At 37.9% G+C, this 6,140-nt stretch overlaps 1 long non-coding RNA gene across 1 annotated transcript; it reads left to right on the top strand.

The window, feature by feature from the left end:
• Positions 1–3,523: 3,523 nt before the first annotated feature.
• LOC131250452 (uncharacterized) lies at positions 3,524–5,497 on the top strand. Its single transcript, XR_009173384.1, has 3 exons — positions 3,524–3,598; positions 4,574–4,632; positions 5,070–5,497. It is a non-coding gene; the product is annotated as an uncharacterized LOC131250452 (long non-coding RNA).
• Positions 5,498–6,140: the final 643 nt, after the last annotated feature.

Genomic DNA, 6,140 nt, shown 5'->3' with positions numbered 1-6,140 from the left:
CAAATGTAACTTCAACCAACATGAGTCTCCTTTCTTTTTGGTAGGGCCTTCCTGTCTTTGCTATTGGCATTGGACTCGGTACATTTGACAAAGCATCTATAGGACCATGTTGATTCAATCTTTTTCTTTAGAACTTCAACTGATGAATCTTAAATTAACTGCTTTGTTATTGATCAGAAAACTGTGGTTTGATATGCATTGTGGAAAGCATTTTCTTCATTGACGCCCTTCCCCTAAATGCCAAAAACATTTTCCAAGTCCGAAAGCTCAAAAGTGAGAAACTCATATCAATCTCTCCTCATTATTGTAATATCAAAAGCTCGTAGGCAAATAGTTTATCTGTTGGATTTTCCATGGCAGTGAACTATTTCGATATTTGATCAAGAGATAGTTTCCTATTGGCAACTGATTCATAACAGAGTTTTGACTGCAATTATTTTTAGGCTGAAGCATGGGTGAATAATATGATTGGATCAACTACAGATGAATCGGTAGAAGTTGAATTTGAGGGCTATCCTTCCAGGTTTCTTTGATTGCGAATCTTGCATGTCTGCATATTTCTCACCGTATCCATGCCACATTCTTGTAAATCGTAGTGCCCTTTACATACCGCCACCAAGGCCAAGCTGGCACTCTTGTGGAACATCCAAGTTGTCCATAGGATGGGTCCACCATCAGATGGACCACGACACATAAATTTCCAGAAGAACATGGTAAAGCTTGGTAGCTTTTTATTTGTTTTGTACATTGATACCCACATGTTGAGTTGACCAGGGCCTGATACTTGGAGATGTATGCTACCACTTTGGAAGTTATATTTCTATTATCATTTCTAGATCTAGGGGAGTCTCTGGATTTGTATCAGCTTAGTTGATTTTATATTCCCTGTTTGCTTCTTTTCTTGGGTCTACTTCCTTTGCCAACTCCCTCGGACTGTGGTTTGTTGAAATTTTTTCAGAAGTTTGGACATTCTTCCTTCATTTGGGTGTTAATATTTTATTAACTACAATTTCAGTCCCATTGAGGATGCTGATTAACTTATTATTTGTAGAACCGGGATGGTGTGGCAGTGCAACTAGAGAGAAGGTTAGTATGTTGCTTCCAACATTTGTCGAACTGTTGTTGAATTTCAAAATGTTGGAGCTTGGTGCACTTCCAAATGATTGCATTGGTAGTTGGCTCCTACAGTAACATCAACTCAGTAACTATTTTCCATAAAAGAAAGTTGTATAAGACTTCCAGCAATAGAAAATTCCTAGTAAGTATTTAAATGAGCTAATAGCATAGCACAATAGGTAAGAGGGAGATAATAGAAAACAAAATGATATTAAACTGTCTCCTACTTCATCAGGTCTTGTCCTAAAGCCTTGTAGATGTGTGCTTGATAAGAATTTCAAAAGATTTTATCGTTGCTATATAGGCAGCAACAAAAACTCTTTAAAGATTTTTTAAAATCAACTGGTACATCTTAGATTTGCAGCCGGTACATCAGTTGGTCGTTTATGATTCTTTTTTTCTTTTTCTTTCTTTTTTTTTTCATCTTTAAAGAATTGCTTTATATGCAGGATTTGATACTGCAGTAGCAACTAATACACCAACCAATTCACCAGCAAGAGAACTTGCAGGACTATTTTCGTCCACCTGTCCATAGTCAAATTGAATTATAGAATTGCTGTAGAGGTTTCTCACTGTCCCATCATAACAGATAACGACATCTCTAAGTGTGGCCATTAGATTTTTAAATAAAGTTCCTAGTTCAGTAAGTCCTCTGGAAGAACGGATCAACACTTCCTTAGATGATATGGAATGGACCAACTCTTCATAAGGGGTCAGACCTTGAAAAAAGGAGCTCTTAACTAACCCAAATGCCTTAGAAGGATAGTCAACACCATTAACAGAATACTTATTTTGGAAGTGGAAACTCATATCCTCAACCAAACGCCTTGAATAAAACTTCCCTCGGTCATAAAGTTGAAGCCCCAAAAAGCCAAGTTGTTGAACAACCTTACTGATAGCTGAATCATTTTTAGAATCTATCAAATTACCCAAAGCAGATAACTTTAGAATACGAGTCACGATAGGCAGTTTTATAGTTTTCAGGTAGCTTTCCACTTGCAACTCTACAAGTTCATTGTAATTTGATCTCAAGTGAAACAGCAAAGGTGATATGTCCTGAATCTTCTTCTTTATATCTTCAATAACAACCTTGGGAATGTCAAAATCATTCAAGCCAACACTACATCCTTCTAAAAAGAGAATATCCATCAGCAATGGCTACAACATATTAAAGAACTTAATAGCCTCTTCTGTTCCCTTCTTATTAAGAACAGAAGTAACAATCTCTGTGAATGATGACTGCAGTAAATCTCTATTAAAATCAATCCTCACCATTTCACTTTTACTGATCAAATGCCTCTCCCCAAAGTAGTTAAAAAATGCAGGTAAAGCACTCTGTACTATTTGCAAAACAGTCCACAGAGGACCTGTATGGTGAGCCTTAAGCAAAGTAGGTTCTGGTAAAACTGGTGAAACACACATAGCCAATTGTTGCGCAGTCGCTTTGTTCAAGAAAAAAGTCCTAAACATGAGTTCTTGCAACATGTTAATGGTCACATCCCTTGTTGGTTCTGTTTATTATATGCAATTTCTTAGATGACTTGATGCTTGTTTGTTCCTATAGAAGATCTCATGTGCTTGTTAGCCTAAAGTTGCAAATATTATTTTCCACAGTCAATGATGCACCAGCATCATATGAATTCCTGAATGTGAAGGCACTTTTGTCGTTGCTCATGCCAATGGAAACTTATATGTGTATGAAAGAGTAAGTCCTAACACTGGCCAATAGCTGGCTTTCTTTTAACAGTTTGTGAATCTGCATGGACTGCATGATACTTAAGTTTCTTATTTGTCTTAGAACAAGGATTGCATTGGTGATTCTTCATTCCCTGTCATCAACGACCAATCTTAGTTTTCTGTTGCACATGCACGGTCCAACAAGGTAATTTGGCCCTGATCTTTTCCAGCCATTTTGAGTTGTCAAAATATATCATCAACCCTGGTGCATCAAATCAAATGAGTGCCAGTCAGACAATTGTTTTTGCACCATGCATCTAGGTACTAATATCTTTTGACCTTTCAAAAAACAAGCCCAGATTTTGTTCTAACTGAATATTAAGATGCATGTTTTTATATTTAGGAATAATAAATTTTCCCTTAATGGGGCCTAAAAGCACATATCGTTGACTCAGGGAAACATGGAGAAAATTGTGGATCCATCCATCCATCATGATGCGTGCATACACACATTCACAAACACACCTCATCCATCCATCCGTGCAAGCATACATACATCCATCCATACTCCATCCATTCATGCATGCATATACACACATAAAAACATGGATTTCATCATACAGCCATGCACCCATTAAAAAATGAAATGGAAAATCAAGTTGCTTGTTTTGAAAACCAATTACTTTCATTTTCTATTTTTTTAAGACTGAGAATTTATTCCTCATAGTGGCAGGCATACACAAACAAGCTGGAGAACAAGGTTTCACGTCTGGAAGAAGAGAATGAAAGGCTCAAGAAGCAGAAGGTCTGCATTTCATCTCTCCTTGCGATTTTTTTTCTAAATGGGGTTGCAGGACCATTCAGAGTTGGTTATATCTAATTTTTGCTCAGATATTGCCTGAGAATTAGATTGTGTTTGTTTTCCTTTTGGTTACATTTTAAGGCATCTTATGTTAAAAAAGCTAGGATTCAGTGGCCTTATTGTTGTTTTTTGTTTGTTTTTCATTAGTTTCTCATAGCAAGTTGATTTTGGTTCGTTTCCTTTTGCTATTGAAATGCTAGGAATTTACTTAGCATTTAGAAACTGCGGGCTGCTCCTTGTTTATTTTTCTTTGTTGGATAGACTTGGTAGAAGAGAAGTATCTTGTCCCAGCTTCTTAGGGTCTGCTTCAAGGATCTTTTTTTTCTTGGTTGCCAAAATTCCTATCTAGGACCCTATCTTGTGCGAGTGAAAAAGCCATCTTGTCCATTATCACCACCTCTATCATGGTCCCCTTAGAGTATCTAAGGGCCCGTTTGGCCAGGTGGATTGGAAGGGATTGAATGGTATTAGGATGGATGGCATGGATTTCTAGGTAATGATGGTGTTGTCAGTGGATTGTCTTGAGATCCATGGGATTGCTATATCCAGTCTGTTTGGCACGCCCTGCCAATCTGGGGATTAAACCTTCCCATCCCTTCCAATCCCATGAACCAAACATGTCCCAGGCAAATTTGAATGGATTAGGGTGGATTGGATGCGATTTAAAGTTAATGATGGTATTGTCAGTGGATTGTCTTAAGATCCATGGGATTGGGATCAAATTACCGACTCTGTTTGGCACGCCCGGCCAATCTCGGGATTTAACTTCCAATCCCTTCCAATACCATGCAATCCCTTCCAATCCGACCAGCCAAACGGGCCCTAAGGTAAATTAATGGAATCTTACGAATATGAATGAACTAAATCAATCATATTTATCATCTACATTCTGACTGTTGAGTTTTCTTATTTCTTTAGGTTTTGGATGCTTCTTGTTCATGCCTGACTAGCAACGAAATCCACTTCAAGAATATCAGGTGATGACTTTTGTTTGCTTTTTCTTTCTAAACTTTTTCATACTTGGTGTGTTTTTCTTACTGGTTTTCTTTTACAAGGCCAATTTTTGTTTCCTTTGTTGCTTATGATTTGCAATACCTACCAGCAAGCAATTGAGTAGGGGTTGTATTGTGGTGCTTGTAAGCCCTGTAGCACCGTATAGTTTGATACAATGACAATTTATTAATGTGATTAAAGTTCCAATTGAAGGCAAATCATTAAGAAAAAAGGAAATGAAAAAAGAAAGAAAAGAGAAGAAAAGTTCCAATTGATACAATGACAATTTTTTTTACTGTGACACTTTCCCAACTATAGAGGTGACTTATGGAGCTGATTGTCCTTTTATTTTCTTGTTTATCATTGGCCTTGATTGTCCTTTTATTTTCTTGTTTATCATGGGCCTTGATTATTTATAAAGGTTCAAGTCTTCAACAAATAGAGGGCCTGGTTCTGCAGCACTCTACAGCTCCAAGCAGTATAATCTCAATGCTGTGCCACTTACCGAATCAGCTATGCTTCTCAGCCCATTGCAAGGAAACTTCTTAGGGAGGAATTTAGGCTCATTGTAAGAAGAGGGCCTACATCACACATAGTCGACACGTGATCATGGCCAGTGAGGTTGGTGTTGTAGACATTTGCCAGAAGATGTGGTTAGGAAAGGAAGACATATGATCGGTCTAGAAGGGGGCCTTACTGAAACAGTTCATATGAAAGGCTAGGAAAGGAAGACATTTATCGTTTGTTTTGAAAACTTTAAATAGACCATTAATTGTTTTGTTGATATTGTGCTAATTGTTGTCTTGATGAATGTTAGATTATTAGGTAATTCAAATTCTTGTCATTCAATTATAAGTTTTTGATAGTTATGCAGATAGAAATTTGATAGTTAGATTGACGGAGATTCGATTGTAGGACAGCAATTACAAGAAAGGATTAGTCAAAATCAACAGGAATTTGTGTGAAAGGATTAGTAAAGAATCAAGAGGAATTTCTATTGTTGGCACTTTAGCGGCGTTTTCAAAAGCATTAGCAGCGTTTCTCAATGTATCAGCAGCACTTGTTCCATCTTACCGGCGTTTGTAGTAAGTTTAGCGGCATTTCTAACAAAAATTTACATGCGTTTCTTGTCACTTCAACGGCGTTTTTTATTACCTTTCACCGGCGTTTGTACAATTTTAGCGGCGCTTCGTGGAGTTTTTAGCGGCGCTTTTACTGCTTTTACGAGCGCCTTTATAGTTTTCAGCGGCAATCATAGAAGCGCCCCTGAAGTATCGTAAGCGCCGCTAAAGGTCGACTATTAGCGGCGGCCGTTTAAAACGTCGCTAAAAGAGGAGACCGCCGGTAAAAGATACAGCAATGCCCCCGTTTAGTGGCACGTGCCCAACCGCCGGTAATTCTTCTACCGTCAGTTTTTTGGACTTCTAGGGGCGGTTTTGGCTGCCGATCAAGGTCATTTTTCTTGTAGTGGCACCATTTAAGTCTTCCACAA

The sequence above is a fragment of the Magnolia sinica genome, chromosome 1, assembly GCF_029962835.1.
Source record: "Magnolia sinica isolate HGM2019 chromosome 1, MsV1, whole genome shotgun sequence".
NCBI classification, from domain to species: Eukaryota; Viridiplantae; Streptophyta; class Magnoliopsida; order Magnoliales; family Magnoliaceae; genus Magnolia; species Magnolia sinica.
Note: the sequence above shows the minus strand (reverse complement) of the source record. Positions and strands in the feature narration are given on the sequence as shown.